This window comes from Lissotriton vulgaris, chromosome 2_1, assembly GCF_964263255.1.
Source record: "Lissotriton vulgaris chromosome 2_1, aLisVul1.2, whole genome shotgun sequence".
Taxonomy (NCBI): domain Eukaryota; kingdom Metazoa; phylum Chordata; class Amphibia; order Caudata; family Salamandridae; genus Lissotriton; species Lissotriton vulgaris.
In genome coordinates this window covers 593,854,279-593,872,555 of record NC_141687.1, presented here as the reverse complement: position 1 = coordinate 593,872,555, position 18,277 = coordinate 593,854,279, and positions in this window count along the sequence as shown.

Here is an 18,277-nt window from a genome sequence, read left to right as displayed (position 1 = left end):
AAAGTCTTGGGTAGACTTTGTGGATGTTTCAGTAAAGGCACTGGAAGACTGGATTGTTGGTAACAAAGTTGACACATATGAGGAATTGTATAATTTTTTTTTGAAGGAACACATTTTGACTCATTGTGCAGAAGAGAAGTTGCGCTAGTATCTAGTGGACTTTAAGCTGACAGACCCCAGAGAGTGGGTGAGAACCCGGGTTTCCATTCAGCATCAGGGGGGTGACCAGAAGAAAGGAGGACAGGTCCCTCCCCAGGGGAAAGCCCAGGGAAATGAAGGTCAAAATCCTATGGAGTCCTCCAAAGACCCACAAAAGCCTGCACAAGGAGGGGGGGGGCGAGCCAGCCCAAATTCAAAGGAGAGGGTTTCAGGGAAAGCCTGGTAGGTTCTTTGATCCCTCAAAGGTGGGTAAGTGCTTTGACTGTAACCAGCCAGGGCATAAGCAGGGAGATGCTGTCTGCACCAAGAAGCTCCCCCTTAAGGGGCCATCCACAGGGATTGCCAGTGTCAGTGTAGGTCGTGGAGGGTGGTGTACAGAACAGGCAGGTGGTGGAAGCAAGCTTAGTGTCCCTAGATGGGGTGAGTATTGCCACCCTTGCTGCCTTACCTCCAAACATGGACAAGTACAGGCAGAGGCCTAAAGTGAATGGGAACAAGGTTGAGGCTTTCAGAGACACTGGGGCTAGTGTAACTATGGTCCTGGATGAACTGGTGCCCCCAGAGAGGTTGTTACCTGGTGAGTTTCAGCAGGTGACATATGCAGACAGCACTACCAAACTCCATCCCATGGCTGTGGCGGATTTGGAATGGGGAGGTGTGACAGGCTCTATGAAGGTAGCAGTGTCAAAGGTGCTCCCAGTCCAGTGTTTACTGGGCAATGATCTTGAAGCCCCTGGGTGGTCAGAGGTGGCGAGAGGACTCCATATGAAAATATTGGAGCTCCCTGAGTGGGTATGTGCTGTGACTAGGTCACAGACTAGCCAGAAGGGAGGGGCTGGACACTTGGACCCTGGAACAAAGGGCCAAGCATCGAAGGACAAGGGTACTGGGCCTGGTGAGCCAGCCCAGGGAACTCCAGAGGCGCAGGAAGTATCTAACCCTGATGGGGAGAATTTGGCCTCTGAGGGAGGGACTCCATCCCTGCCAGAGCTGTCAGATTCGGCAGAACTGACAGGAGCAGGTGGACCCTCCAGAGAGGAGTTCAGTCAGGGACAGCGTGACTGTCCCACCCTTGAGAGCTTGAGGCGGATTGCTTCTAAGCAAGAGGAAGGGGATGACAGTGGGTTTCACAAACTCTATTGAGAAGATGGACTGCTTTACACTTAGGCCAGAAACCTGAATGAGGGGGCCACCAGGAGGTAGGTGGTGCCCCAGAAGTACAGAGAGTTCATCCTGACTTTGAGTCACGATATCCCCTTGGCAGGACATTTGGGACAGACAAAGACATGGAACCAGTTGGTGAACCATTTTTACTGGCCCAATATGTCTGAAAAGGTAAAGGCATTTTGCAGCTCCTGTGTCACCTGTCAGGCCAGTGGCAAGACAGAGGGCAAGCCAAAGGCTCCCCTAATACCACTGCCAGAGGTTGGGGTTCCTTTTGAAAGGGTGGGGATGGACATTGTTGGTCCCCTGGACCCACCTACTGCATCAGGGAATAGGTGTTTCTTAGTGGTAGTTGACCATGCTACTAGATACCCTGAAGCCATACCTCTTAGAACCATTGATGCTCCTGCAGTGGCTAGAGCACTGCTTGGTGTGTTCACCAGGGTGGGTTTTCCAAAAGAGGTGGTGTCAGATAGGGGCACGAACTTCCTGTCCAGCTATCTGACTGCTATGTGGGATGAGTGTGGTGTTAACTACAAGTTCACCACCCCCTATTTCCCACAAGGAAATGGTCTTGTTGAGAGATTCAACAAAACCCTGAAGGGCACGATAAATGGGTTGTCAGAGAAACTCAGGAGGAGATGGGATGTTCTCCTCCCATGCTTACTGTTTGCCTATAGGGAGGTGCCACAGAAAGGGGTTGGTTTCAGTCCTTTTGAGCTGATGTTTGGACACCCTGTGAGGGGGGCATTGAGCCTGATAAGATAGTCTTTAGAGAAGCCTCTTAAAGAAGCTAAGGACAATGTGCTTGATGATGTGCTAAGCCTGAGATCTAGAATGGCAGAGTACATGTACAAGGCAAACAAGAAACTGGAGGCCAGCCAGGAGCTCATGAAGCACTGGTATGATCAAAAGGCTACTATGCCTGAGTATACTCCAGGACAGTTGGTGTGGGTGTTGGAGCCTGTGGCTCCCAGGGCCCTCCATGACAAGTGGAGTGGACCCTATCCAATCTTAGAAAAGAAGGGTGAGGTTACCTATGAGGTTGACCTTGGCACCCCCAGGAACCCTCACAGGGTACTGCATGTGGATAGATTGAAACCCCACCATGACAGGGCAGACATGACCATGTTACTGGACACTGATGAGGGTGTGGAGGAGGAAACTGAGCCTGTGCCCGATCTCCTCTCCACTAATGTGCAAGATGGGTCAGTGAAGGGAGTTGTGCTCTCTCCCAAGTTGACAGACCAGCGGCACAGAGACTGTCAGCAGGTGCTGGAGCAGTTTGCGGGCCTGTTCTCTCAGACCCCAGGCATGACTGAGTGGTGTGTGCACCACATTGACACTGGTGACAGCCTACCTGTCAAAAATAAACTGTATAGGTCGTCTGACCACGTCAGAGCCAGCATTAAAGCTGAGGTTGCTAAGATGCTGAAGCTGGGGGTAATTGAACCGTCTGAGAGTCCATGGGCCAGACCAGTGGTATTGGTACCTAAACCTAATCCTCAGGGGGCACCCAAGGAGTTAAGGTTCTGTGTGGACTACAGAGGTTTGAATGCAGTCACAAAGACTGACGCTCACCCTATGCCTAGAGCTAATGAGCTCATTGATAGGTTAGGGGCTGCTAAGTACCTGAGTACTTTTGATTTGACTTCAGGTTACTGGCAGATTGCCCTCACTGATGGAGCAAAGGAGAGGTCAGCATTCCCCACACCAGAGGGACATTATCAGTTCAAGGTAATGCCCTTTGGATTAAAGAATGCACCTGCCACCTTCCAAAGGTTGGTGAACAGGGTCTTGTCTGGGTTGGAACAGTTCAGTGCAGCTTACCTGGATGATATAGCTGTATACAGTTCTACCTGGGGGGATCACTTAAACCACCTAAGGGAAGTGCTTCAGGCCATGCAGCAGACAGGACTGACTATTAATGCAAGCAAGTGCCAAATAGGGCAGAGTTCTGTAGTGTGCCTGGGCCACCGGGCAGGTGGAGGCCATGTACAGCCTCTTCAAGCTAAAGTCCAAACTATTTTGGATTGGACAGCTCCTGTTACCCAGACTCAGGTCAGGGCATTCCTTGGACTGACAGGGTACTATAGAAGGTTTGTTCAAAATTATGGGACCATTGTGGGACCCCTAACAGAACTGACTTCTAAATAGAGGCCCAAAAAGGTGATTTGGACCCCAGAGTGTCAGAAGGCTTTTGACACTCTGAAAGCTGCTATGTGTTCAGCGCCAGTGTTACTCGCCCCTGACTACACAAAAGAATGTGTAGTTCAGACTGATGCTTCAGAGCAAGTGATTGGGGCAGTGTTGTCACAGATGGATGAAGGGGGCCTTGATCAACCAGTTGCCTTTATTAGCACGAGGCTTCTTCCCAGAGAGCAGAGGTGGAGTGCCAGTGAGAGAGAGGCTTTTGCTGCGGTGTGGTCACTGAAAAAATTGAGACCATATTTGTTTGGCACTCTCTTTCGTGTTCAAACTGACCACAGGCCACTCAGGTGGCTCATGCAGATGAGAGGGGAGAATCCCAAGCTGTTAAGGTGGTTGATTTCCCTACAGGGAATGGACTTTACAGTGGAACACAGACCTGGGGCTGCCCATGCCAATGCAGATGGACTTTCCAGGTTTTTCCACTCAGCCGATGAGGACTACCAGGGAGTAGGTTAGTAACCCATCACCTTTCGTTTTGGGGGGGTGGAGGGGCTATGTTGCAAAATCATCCTGTGCCCTGGGCACCCCCCAACTTTTTGCTGACTGGAACTGGTGGTAACTGACTGACTGGCCCTGGGCTCTGTTTAACCAGGCCCAGGGCCAGTGCCAAGCTAAAAGGAACACATTAGAATACAATTAAGACACCCAACATACACTAGGGTACACTATGGTATGGTGGGGTACCCCTGTAGATGGCATGACCTACCCCATAAGCCCCTAGTATGTAATAGGACAGGGGATTGAAACTACCTAGAAGTCTCCAGTATCCTGGGGCATGGCAGCTTAGAGGCCAGCAGATTATCTGCACCAGCATGTGTGTAGTGCTGAAGCCTGGGGTCAGTTTAAAAGCTGGACTGGTGGCCAGGACAGCTTTTAAACCTTAAATTGTGCCCAAACTCGACTTTGGGGGTAGGGGCCCTTAAAAATTAAAAACCTACCATGTTTTTGCAAATTAGGGACCCCCAGGGTCACCCCTAGGTATCCCAGGGGTGGGGGGTCAGTGATCTATAAGGAGCGCCCTTATAAAATGAGTTTTTATATGCCTGGGTAAAGTGTCATTTTACATTTCACTCCCCACATTGTATTAAAGAGGTGCTCAAATTCGACTTTGATGCTAGAAGAATTGGGTAAGGATGATCTGCAATATTTCTGCCCATTCAGAACCCCTGAAGTCTCCCCTAGTTGCACAGGGGGTGGGGGTCCGGTAGAAATTAGGGAAATACTTATAAAATATGGTTTTATAAGCCCTGGTGCTACAAAAGTGGTGCAAGTCATTTTCCCCATTGCAAACCCCATGGCCCATAGGTTACCATGGTAGGAAGTTAAATATTGATAGGAGAGGACTAGCTGGACCATTCAAAGACTTCCCAGAATGGTGGTAGTAAATCCAACAATATTATATTGTTGAATTTCTCCTAAAGTGTACATACAAGAAGTTATGAGACTTTCTTGTTTGTAAGTCCAAATTCAGCCTTTCAGTAGTCTGCCCTGATTGGTCAGAGTTAAGTGGGTGTGCCAGGCTGTTGGGAGAGCAGTGTGCTGGACTATAGGAATGCCAGGCCAGGAGGTGGCGTCGTAAACTATGCTCTTCAAAGGCAGAGGTGAGGCCTGGGTTGCAGCTTCACTCTGACAATCTTGACCCAGAGTCAGGGCTGGGCTTAAGGAGGGTATGGGCAGATGGTAGGGGGAGAGTACGTGGAAATAAGGCACCCCAGGGGGTGTGTTTAGCCAGCTCTTACCTCCTTGCTGGAAAATCAGCCATTATGGATTTGGAAGAATGATGCACTTTGGGACAAACTAATGCCACACTCTACAGGATGTGGTCATAACTATGAGGAGTTGCCCTGCTCTCATTGGTCAGAAGTGAGCTGGTGCTTGACCCAGAGAATTTTGAATAAGTATCTGAGAGGGGCAGAGCCCTCCAGATCTGCTGTTTGAAACTGAATGAAGCTAGAAGTGCCCGGCTGGAATGATTTTGCTGTGCAAGGAACTCTAAGGCCTGACCTATGAGAACTGCACCAACTGAAACTACAGCCCTGTGGATTACCTTGCTGCCAAAGGACTAAGAGTGGACTCCCTGCAAGCTACAGGTTAACAGAGCTCACCTGGACAGCCCCACAAAGAATTCAAAGCCTGGAGTACCAGTGGATTTGTAAGGGTTTTGTTCAAGTGGATTGCAGAATTGAAGTTTCACACTTTCAAGGACCCTCTTGGAGATTCCAGAACCTTGGACTGTGTGTTGGATACTTTGGGACCCGCAAGCAGAACTTCAGGAAGGAGTTCTAACTGGGCCCAGCCTGCTGGAGAAGGCTGCACATTAGTGAGATATTCTCCAGAACAGTTTATAAAGGGGTGTCCCTGCCAGAGAAAACGAAATGACTTAAAGGGGCACTGTTGGTTTCTAAGCACTAGAAAGTGACTGATCTTTAAAAATTCATATCTCTGGTTCCCTACAGTGGATTATTTCCGTTTTTGGTGTCATTTAAAAGATAAAAATATTATTTATTTTTATAAATTGGAGTTGGATTTTTATTTTGTGTTGCGTCTTAATTATTTACTGAAATTGTGTTTTTAAATGCTTTACATACCTGTCTTTGTAGTTAAGCCTGTCTGCTCGCAGCCACGTTACCAAGGGTTGAGCAAAAGAATACTTTTCTAAGACCTATTCTGAGTCCTATCATGTGTTAGTGGCCTTATTGCCAATGGCAGACCTACATTTGCCCCTACCATTAACCCACTTCCCAACAACAAGATAAGGTCGTGGGCCGAGGAAGATCAAGTCTTTTAGTCTTGTCAATTAGGGTTCATGAGCAAAGTGGGCACAGTTGAACAGTGTCTGAACCTAAATTTGATTCTTAGCAAGTACATTGTAGCTCAAAAATCTCCCATTTATCTTGCTTTTATGGACCTTACCTCAGCCTTTGACTATGTTAACAGGTTGCGCTAATGCCCTATCCTTTTAAGATATGGCCTGGATGAGGTTTTAGTCCATTTCCTAGCTTATTTGCACAGGGATTTGCATGCCTGGGTGAGGATCGGTAAGGACGGGGAGGTATCAAGAGACATCAAAATTGACAGAGGTGTTAGACAGGGGTGTGTTCTTGCACCCCTTCTCTTTATTCTATACATTAATGACTTACACATCTCACTATACAAACTTACTAATGACGTCCCCAGAATAAATGACAACATACTCCCCGCCCTACTGTATGCCGGTGATGCGGTTTTAATGGCCCGTACACCCAATGCACTGTGCACTTTATTACAAGGTTTTGTAGATTTATGGCTGTTTTAGATTGAAAGACTAATTTTAAAAGATCGTTTTTAATGTGCTGTGGCCCAAAAAAACACCTTATCAATACCGTCATTGTGAATACTGAATGTTTACATAGCACTTGCACTTTCCCTTACCTTGGGTTGGTATATACAGAAAATGGCTCCAGGATTGACCATGTGGCACACAGTAGAAATAAGTTCTCTAGAAGTATTAACACAATCCTTGGTTTACCACAGCCTAAAAGGACAGAAGTGGTTTTAGCTATCAAGATTTTTTTTTTTATTACAGTATATCCCTACCGCAACATATGGTGCTGAAGTTTGGAGTTTTACAAATGTAACAGTATCCAGGGTGAAGAAAACAGATTTTGTAAGAAACTCTTGGGCGCCCCGATTTTAACCTCTGTTTATGTCTGTCACAAAGAATTGAAACTGCCCTATTTTGAAGATGACATTTGTCCAGCCCTATTCTGGCTGGCAATTTGGAAAAACTCGGCAGCAACTCGTACTAGAGACATAATAACTGACTGTCTTAAATGCGAGAAGGGCAGGGATATACGTGGCTTGCTGCCATAAGAGAGAGCTTACAAAGTGTGAATCTTCTGCATATTTTCCTAAATCCATCTGATTCTGAGGCTATAAACAAAAAATTGTTACAAGAAGCTCTGTACGAACACTATAGTGATGCCAGACAGGGGAAAGAGGCTCAGAAAATCTCAGTTGTCAGGTATATGCCTATTGAGGACACCTCCTATTTGCTAGCCCGATACCTTTTAAAACACATAGGTCATTGGGAGAGAGGACTGTTCTTCCGCCTAAGGGCTGGCACTCTGTTATTCCCATTATGTTTCCCTCAAGGATATAATGCTAACCTTGATAAACTGTCCTGCCCGTGCGATGAACGAAGTAAACAAACATTGTCACACTTTTTATTCTTTTGTGGTTACTATTCTAAATTCACAAAAGGATTCTTGAAGCCATTTTTTAAGAAACATGCAAGTACTGATTACAAAGTCGCCTACAAGGAAATCCTTAGAATGGAAGAAGATGAATTAATTTTCCATGTCGGCTCGTTTTTGAAAGCAGCAGTATGCACACGTAGATCTATGTGTATTCCATGACGGCTGACTGAATTATATTTTAATCGCATCATGTTAACTGTTTTTTCACATTTGTATGTTTTCTTTTTTGTTATGATTAATTGTATTTCTCATAGAAGATACCCCACATAACTCATGGCCTATATTAGAAACTGTTTCTTTTAAGATATTGCACTACCCCTTATTGATCATGTATGGCTATGGTTTTATTGTTTGATTTTATCTGGGCATTTATGGATATATCATATCCAAATAAAGATTTGTGATTGATTGATTGATATATGTATATATATATATATATATATATATATATATATATATATATATATATATATATATATATATATATATATATATATATATATATATATATATATATATATATATATATATACTACTATTATAAAGAGAGAACTGTGTCCTTTGAGCCAGGTAAACTCGAAAAAGTACACCACCAATCCAAACACCCAATACATCTTTGAAAACGTCAGGGCAAGCAGAATGACATAGGCTATATAAAACCAAAATATATATGTTAGAAGGGAAACGTAATTTTTAAGGGAAAGTAATCCCTTAGAAGTAGCACCAGCTAACGACGTGCGTGCTGATGCGTGCTGACATCACGGGGGAGCGCGGAAGCCGGAAGCAACACCCTGCGAGGAGCGGACAGGAAAAAGGAAGCAACACCCTCCAAGGTCCGGAGCGCGTAGAGGAGCGTCGACATGCCCAGTGGAGCACAGAGTAAGAGCGTACAGGGGAGTCGGCAGAAGCGGCCGGGACCAAGAAAACGAGCGCGGAGAAACAGCGGAAGCGACTCCCTCCAAGGTCCGGAGCGAGTAGAGGAGCGTCGACATGTCCAGGGGAGCGCAGAGTAAGAGCGGACAGGAGAGTCGGCAGAAGCGGCCAGGACCAAGAAAACGAGTGCAGAGAACCAGCGGACACGAGCGTGGGCAGAAGCGGCCAGGACCAACAAAACGGGAGCAAGGAAACACTGTAAGTACGCTCTGCTGCTCCCGGCCGCTCTGCTTCGCCTCTCCTGCTGCGATGCTGCCCCCAGCCCCCTTCTGCCCCGGGCAACGCCGGGGCGGGCTGCTAGTATATATATCTATATATATATATATATATATATATATATATATATATATATATATATATATATATATGATAGCAGTTGCTGCTGTGTAGTTATAGTTAGGACCTAGTTACCATGGGAAACATCCACAACGCAACTGTTACAACGCAACTGCCTTTACATCGCATGCCATTACAATGCATGCCATTACAATGCATCTCACTACAACGCATCTCACTACAAAGCATGCCATTACAGCTCATACAATTACAACGCATTATACAGTAGGTAATGGAGATTTTGTTTAGTATTAGGGTGGGCATGGGTTTTGGGGTACATGGGAATAGCAATTTTATCCCTACACTATCCAACACTTTCCCTACTGTTGCACTCATTGGAGGGGGAATAGTATTTTTTACCCCTACACTATCCAACACTTACCCTACTGTTGCACTCACTGGGTGGGAATAGTAATTTATACTCCTACACTATCCATCACTTACCCTACTGTTGCCCTAAAAGTATTATGCGTTGTAATGGTATGTGTTGTAATGGAATGCGTTGTAGAATCATGCGATGTAATGGTAGTTTTTAAAAATGTGTTGTAATGGCATGCGTTGTAATTGCATGCGTTGTAATGGTAGTTTTTAAAAATGTGTTGTAATGGCATGCGTTGTAATTGCATGCGTTGTAACGTCATATATTCGTTACCACAGGAAGAGCATTACCTTTGACACTGTATGAATAAACTTAACTACACTTTCAAAACAAAATATTCATCCATCTCAGATTTTTCGTTGTCGGTTTCTAGATGATCCTTCAAGCAGGATCGAGAAAAAAGGGGGCGCAAAATGCAATTTCCCCATTTTATTTTCATTTGGGTTTTTTAACAGTGCTACAGCCCAAATGGCTGAACGGACTTACACCACATTTTGCAGAAAGGTAAAACTTTACAGGAAAAGCATGCTTTTTGTAATTTGATATCAATCTGTTGAGTAGTTCTTGAGAAATTAAGGGTCAAAATGTATGTATATGTTGATGGTAGGGTTCACAAGACTATTGTGGAAGTTCCCGTGGGTACGCTACTTCAAATAATAGGGCAATCCTATTGGCCCAGGGGAGGGTACCATCAAGCTGTCTCGCTCCCGCGAGAGGTTCCTGCGTGTTCCACAGGAGCTTGTGCTGTGATTGGCTTGCTGAACCATGAGCAGAAATGTTGTGGCTGGCATTTCAGGACACAAGGTCTCAGTCCCTTGTGTCCTGGACATTAAAAAACCTAAGGTACAAGAGGGCCAGGTAGAGGTACTATGACCCTGTGGACCTTGTGTGTGTATGTTAGTGGTGTCTGAGAAGGTCCCGCTCCCCATGAGCCAAATAAAAAAAAAAGAATTGAGAGGATTATGTGGTGGGTGTGCCCGCTTGCATCCAACCCCGTTCCCTGCATGGCGGAAGGCCATGCACGACAAGTGTTTGGTATAGTTACGCATGGTAATGAAATCTTACTTTGTTTAAAAAAATAAAACTAGATAGTCACTGAAAAAAACGTCGATTAAAGTGACGTTATAGTTACGTGAAAATGTCAGTTTAAACTTAAAATGGTAATCAAATAATACACTTATACACGAATTATAGTTATAGTTATTTGAAGTAATTATAACTCGTGCCCTCTCCATGCACTGCTTATTACCTCAAATATGTTCACCTAATTATAAGGTCACTTTACACCTTGTTTTTTCAGTGGAAAAAAATGTATAGCTATTTTGATTGATCACAGAACGTTTGTGAGACTATAACAAAACTGGCAGGGCATATTCTTCTGACTGCCATAATCCACACCCAAGTCCTTCCGCTGTCTAAGCAATATCCACCATGAGCCGAGTGAGGGGCCCGTCCCCTGCGGTGTGAGCCGAACTTGGAACCCGGCAGGGACCGCGCCTGGGCCAGGCTTCCCGTCCCCGTCTGTCACACTTCCCTGGGCCCCGAGGGCCCGGCGCCATTGTTCGGTAGAGCCGTTAATCTTCCAAGTCGGAAATTCTTTGCATACATGAACGAGTGAGCTTTGCCCCGGCACGCAAGCCAGCCTGGAGCTCCGGGCTGGCAAACTCTTCCCTGAATGGCATTCATTCACGACCAGCAATCGATGCCCAACGATACTAGGCTCAGATGGCCTATGCCAGCCTATGGCATAGCAAGGGCACCGTGTGCCCTAATACATGCGAGGGAACGGTCTCTCTACTGCCCCTTCCGCAGGTGGAGGAGTGGAAACAGCCACACATGGGCAGACTTGGACTCCCCACATCTGTGGCCCTGGTGCCACTGCACCTGCTAGACGCAACACACCACAGGCCATGGCGCAGATAAAGACGGGAACTATCCCTCCACCGCACCCCCTCCCCTCTCTCTGGTCAGCTTGCCCATCGAGCCCTCGGCCCCTTGATTCCCCTTTTCTCTGCCAGTAACCCAGTGCCGGCCTTCTTTTTGTTTGTTTTTGTTTAAAGTATATTTATTGATTTGTGTTGTTAACAAGACACACACCAACCCCAACCAGCACAGCGTAACACAAGCCCCATCACCCCCATCCCCCATCATGGTGCTTCTATTCTTGATTGGGCAGTGTGTGTTCTGATTATTTCTCCGGTGACTGATCGCACTCCATCTCCCTCCCTCGCCTTCAGCACTGGTGATCCATTTCCAACAGGGGTCGAAGGTCACATGGCAACTCTGGGTATGCAAACATCAGCAAGTCCCCATATTTCATCTCCCATCCGAGTTCCATTTCAGTGTGTAGAAAATGCCCTAGAGTCCCTCATGGAAAATCACAAAAAAACATAAAATGTCCAAAAATGTCTGGAATGCAAGTGAGGACAGTACGGGAAATGTCGCAATGGATTGTAAACTGTGCTGCTGAGGACGCCCCGTTCTCGCCCTCCCAGAATCATGTTCTTGGTTGACGAGTTTCAACCAATGTCATTTCTTCATCACTCTTCTTTCGGTACAAATGTGCAGCTGTTTGGCTATCATTTCATTTGCACAAAAGCTGTTATTCATGCGGCACAATGACTTCGCCTTCAGAGCACTGATATTTTAAGAAAGCGGGTTGACTGCAGCACACAGATTTTTTTCACACACGTAAATTACATCCGTGATTGTTAAATATGTTTGGGGATTGGCTGTTGTAGCCTGAAAAGTGCAAGTTCAAAGTGATGCGCCCGCGCCGGTCTTTACATCCTGGTATTATTTGAAGTGTTTGGTTTCAAACAATAGGAGCCGAGAGTAGACGTGCCTGGCTGAGAATCTGCTGTGCCTTGGGCTGACATGGAAAACCACCGACGCCTGAGGGTTCCGTGGAAAATTACTTATTGCCTTCCTACTCATAACTTCTTTTCAGCGCATTATGCTTCTACGGGGTTGCTTCAAAGCGCTGGGCGCAGCCTTTTAAGAGCTGGGTATAGTTAAGACAGCCTGCTCTACACTTGTGCTGTTGCAATTAAGACAGCCTGCTCTACACTTGTGTTGTTGCAGTTAAGACAGCCTGCTCTACACTTTTGTTGTTGCAGTTAAGACAGCCTGCTCTACACTTGTGTTGTTGCAGTTAAGACAGCCTGCTCTACACTTGTGTTGTTGCAGTTAAGACAGCCTGCTCTACACTTGTGTTGTTGCAGTTAAGACAGCCTGCTCTACACTTGTGTTGTTGCATATGCTCTTTTTGATAGGTTGAATGTTTCACTTCTTCCTGAGCTGATGTGCTCTTCAGAACCTCGAAGGCAAGGCCCTCAGCGAGTCCACCTTGACCTCAAGGGTCCTTCCACCTGCTTCACTTTCTTCCTAATAATGTGTGGACATGTCACCTTCCAGCTGCTGCTTGATCCTAGAGTTCTGTAAAGCCTCTTCTCCAAGGACTTCTGTCTCATTACCTCAGGACCTTGATTCATGAGACCTGTGAGCGTATCACAACACTGTGGGCTCCACTCCAGATTGAACTAGTGGGAGACTGTGGGTGATCAGTTCTTCAAATTGAAAATACATATCTGGTATTGGTATTGTGGTATACTTGTATAGCGGGACCTGTCACCACCAAGGGCATCCTGGCGCTTTTGACCCATGATTCTAGCGAAAGCAGTAGCTCAACCTATCCTGGGGAAAAGGTAAGTTTTCAAAGCCTTTCTAAAGGCTAAGAGATCTTCAAGGCTTCTCAAGGATATTGGCAGAGAGTTCCAGAGTTTGGCCGTCGCTACTCTGAACGAACGGCCGCCCATCCTCACTCTCTGGAATCGCGGAACTACCAGTAGCCTGGACGACGAGGAGCGTAAAGCTCGAGATGGACAATACCAGGCAAACATTCGCCGCAGAGGGATTGGGCCCAGGCCATGGATAGCCCTGAACACAATACACGCTGCTTTGTAGCGCACCCGTAAATGGACCGGCAGCCAGTGAAGTTCCCGCAACGCTGCCGTAGAGGAGCTGTGGTAGGGGCGAGAGAGGGCGAGTTTGGCAGCAATGTTTTGCACCCTTTGCAGCTTGCCCAGGAGTGTTGCCGGGGCCTCCAGAAGCAGTGCGTTACAGTAGTCAAGTCGACTTAGGATGGTACAACGCACTACTTCTGGTCTGGCTTGCTCAGGGAGGAGGGGTAGAACCTTGCGCAGCATACGGATCAGCATCATACATGTGGAGGTGGTCTTATTTACATGTAGATCCAGCTGCAGGTTAGGCCCAAAAATGACGCCCAGATTGCGCGCCGATTGTGCAGCTGACACCGTCTCTGAAAAGGACGGAGGCCAAAAGTCAACTGGAAGATCTCGAGGAACTCGGTCAGTGGAGCAGTGCAGGACCTCTGTCTTGGTTCCGTTGAACTGCAACGAGTTCAGACGGAGCCATTCCGCTGTAGCCTGCATGCACCGGTGAAAGGTCTCCAGTGTGACTGCATCCTGTCCCTCCAGAGAAAAGACCAGCTGGGTATCATCCGCATAGTTAAATGCGGAGATACCAAATGATTTATTGAGCTGGACTAGAGGGCGGAGGTAGATATTAAAGAGTATAGGGCTGATGGCTGAGCCCTGGGGTACACCTTGTCCCACTCTCCGCTCCTCTGAACTGAAGGGGGGTAACGAAACCTGTTGCTGACAGCAGTCCAAGTAGGAGATTAACCAGTCCCTGGCCTTGTCTTTGACCCCGCATTCTTCCAGCCTAGAGATCAAGGTGGGATGACTGACCGTGTCGAACGCGGCCGACATGTCGAGCAGCACCAAGAATGCTGCCCGACCACTGTCGACTCGCCCCCGCAGATTGTCTAACACGGTCACCAACGCGGATTCCGTTCCGTGCGCTGGGCGAAAGCCGAATTGCATCTCATCCAACCAGGTGTTCCCTTCTAAAAAGCCGGACAGAGTGCGGGTGACCAATTTTTCCATGATTTTCACCGGAAAAAGAAGCAGGGAGATTGGCCGGTAGTTAGAAAGGCACGCAGGGTCGAGCGTAGGTTTTTTTAAAAGCGGAGATACCACTGCCTTCTTCCAGCAACTCGGTACAATACCTGTCTCAAACGACTGGCAGCAGATGGCATGCAAGGGCTGGAAGAGATCCTCTTGAAACACCTTCCATAATTTTGGAGGAAGAGGATCCAGAGGCGAACCAGATGAAATCGTGAGGGCTAAATTGCCAAACTCCTCCAGAGAGGGAAGGGGAAAGCTACTCAGCTGGGGTCGACTGGCCTCAATCGCCGGAGCTCCCAAGCTGAGAGCCGGAACCAGAGAAGAAGGAGAAGGACTACTCGACTGGGGTCGACTGGCCACAAACGCCGGAGCTCCCAAGCAGAGAGCCTGATCCAAAAAGGGAGGGGAAGAGCTACTCAGCTGGGGTCGACTGGCCTCAATCGCCGGAGCTCCCAAGCTGAGAGCCGGAATCAGAGAAGAAGGAGAAGGACTACTCGACTGGGGTCGACTGGCCACAATCGCCGGAGCTCCCAAGCAGAGAGCCTGATCCAGAAAGGGGGGGGAAGAGCTACTCAACTGGGGTCGACTGGCCTCAATCGCCGGAGCTCTGAACACGTGTATCTGTCTCCTGTAGCATCTGCAGGTTATAGGCTGGCATACCGTGGTACAGTCATGTGGTGAAAGGTATTCAGAAGGAACCATTGCTCTTAGCAGTGATGCTCTTTGAGGGGTTACTGCATACAGTGGTATATTCTTGGCCACTTTAAGCTGAAAATGGAATCCTTGTCTTCCTTCAAAAGTGCCTGCCCTGTTATATCTGGCCACTGATAGGCAGGAGGAGCCCGGGGAGTGACTTGGACACAAAGAACCCAGACTAGCCACTTTTGAGGGCTAGTTTGCTTTCTCTTCGCCATCATACTTGGTGTGGACACTACTGCGCTCTGCCTCCTGCACCACTAACTGGGTATCATTGGCATTGATTAGGAAAGGTCAACTTGTATGTTTTGACCACCCTGCTTAGAGGAAGCTATTAAAGAGGATAGGGGACTGCCCTGAGGCATGGGTGACCTACAAGCTCGAGTAATAGACTGTCAGAGAAGAGTACCAATGTATTTGCTATGACTGTGCTTCTAAACAGCATTTGCACAGCCAATAGTGGTGGGTTTAAAGTGCTAACACAAGCAGCATTAGCACATCAAAGACAGACGCGCACGACTGAGACAGCAGGAGTGGATGCATAGGACTAAAGTTGTAAAGTAGTCCCTCGTGCAGTTCAATTCAGTCCCTTCAGTGAAAAGGAGGGATGCTCCCAAATATTCGCTAGCATTTGGTGGGAGATTAATACTCATCTGGGTTGAGCCAAGATGTGATTGACAGTCTGGTACCAATGGCTGAAAGAGGTTGTTCAAGGAAAGTCAATGGATGAATGGAACAGGTCAAAGCCCCTTCAGTGTATATTGTTGACAATAGGTCTGTTTAAAAACTGTGCTTCCAAAAACAAGATGTAAAAAAGAGGTAAGACATTTGTTAACCACTCTCCTGAATCCCTTTCCTCTGTCCAATATATCTAGAAGGCACTGGTAACACACTGTGTCAAAAGCAGCTGACTAGTCCAATACTGGTCACAGCCCTTGATCTACAGCAAATAGGAGTTTTTCCCAAATATCATCCATTGCTCTCTGTTTCACAGTATTGGGTAACAGTTATATGGTAATGTTACCTCCTCAAAAACGAACAGAGACTCCACGCTCAGTTCACCGGAGTGTGAAGACGGCGCCACAGGTACATGGCAGGCTCTGATCAGAAAGACTGTGAATATGACGATCTCCATACAGCAACTTTGGGTAAGCACTTTTCCTTCCCTACAGGTCTCGTAACCCCAGTGGCCAACCATTTCTCCCTACAGGGTCATCCCCTTGTCGCCTCACTCCTGGAAGCATTGGCTGCTGATTCCCAGCGTAAGAACAACAACTTACGCCTCATCACACTATGTACCCTATTGTGTGTGATACCCGTGTTTTAGCTACACCACGCCTAATTAGAATACGATTTTCACCCTAACGGTACCACCAGTACCGTTACACTTAAGCCGACTATAGTCTACCCACCATGCACTTTAATCTCTGCAATTATCTGTGTATATGACTTTGTAGCTACATGCTAAGTGACTCTTTTTTACCTATATGTTTTGTCTATGTCCTATATGTTGTATGTTCAGGTATGCATGAGAAGGGAATCCCCCTCTCACACCTAGAAAAACACCTTAGCGAGTGTAATACATAGTCTGTATTACACCAACCCACCTTTTAGCCTGCACCAGCACTATTTTAAATAGGTCCTGAGGAAAGACAGATTAATCCTAAGGCACTGGCTGAAACATGTCAACCAACAAACGGATGTAGGAGGTCGTAACTCACCACCTAGACATCCTCTAGCCTTATTTGTAACCGCTGGCGGCAGCCCAGTTATTAAAGTTTAATTTACCCTCGGGTACTGGGACCCTCGCCAAGCCGTTTTAATTGTCACTTCACCTACACCCTACACTGCACTCTCAGTAACATACCAGCCCCGCTGTAATCAGGAGTCGAAGCACACTCGGGACACATTAGGTGTCACTGGGTAGGCCCGATGATGAAGCATGCCACCAACTAGGTTGGTGCGTGAGGGCTTCATGAACACAGCAACATGGTTTCCACTGACAAAACTAGTCAGAGTCCAAACAATAATAGTCATATTGAGCTAGTGTTCTTTGTTGATACACATATATATAATTGCAATGTTACATCTTTACCTGAAATGGTGGGAGGCATGTCTTTTCCATAAATGAAGGTGACCCAAAGGCTCCCTGGCATGGCAGTTTGCGAGGGAGAGATGCATAATGTTTTCATGGCAGACGATCGAAGCCCAAAGGCACACATGGAGACGCTTGTGGGTACGGAGGAGGGGGACCTTTGCGTTGGCAAATGACCAAAGCAACTATTGTTTTTAAGCACTAAGCTGTAATTCATTATGCTTTTTTGTGTTACGCAAAGGTTTGATAAAATCCCATGTTCTCATTCAGTATACTATAATCAGCGCTGCGAAAACGATGTGATTCTGTTGCCGTAGTTTTTTCTACCTAGCTGTGGATTTACTGAATGTGCCACATAATCCACCATTTTTTAAACATTTAGCAAATTGTAACGAAAACTATAGTTTGTAGCTGCAACGGTTCAAAGGTTACTAAAGAAAAAGTGCCAGGCAGTGGCAGACCCTTTGCTAATGTTTACTGGTCACCCTTAGTTGCTGGCTGCTGTGTATCCATACCTTAAACAGATATTAATTGAATAAAACCTTTAACCCAACATCAAAAATGTATCTGGCAGGATATGCCACATTAGACCGCATACATTTAATTTCAGTAGTCCTGACTATAACTCAAATGAGACATGGGGCATATGTACAAGCCACCACGTCACTTTTACCGATGTTGTTGTGGTGATAGGGGCTGTGCCTTATGTACAAGGCAGCGTTAAGCCACGTTTGCTGCCTTGTACATAAGGCACCCTTACACGCTATGGTTAGCCTAAAAGGGGTGGGCAGTGGGTGTTGCAGTAGGCGTTCCTCCGCAACACCCATTCATTTTGACACTGCCCCCTATGTACAAGGGTGGCGTACATAGGAAGTAGCGCCAAAATTAAGACCAGGTAAATCCTCGTCTTTTAACACCTTCCGAGCGTTGAACGTTAAGCGCCTAGTGCTGAACGTTCGAATAACGAATGCTGACCCGACGGCCAACGGTCGTGCGCAGCACTGGCAAGGTAGTGCTTGTGACGACCGTTGGCCGACGGCAGCACTTAAAGGGTTAAGTTGGCGAAATGAGGAGA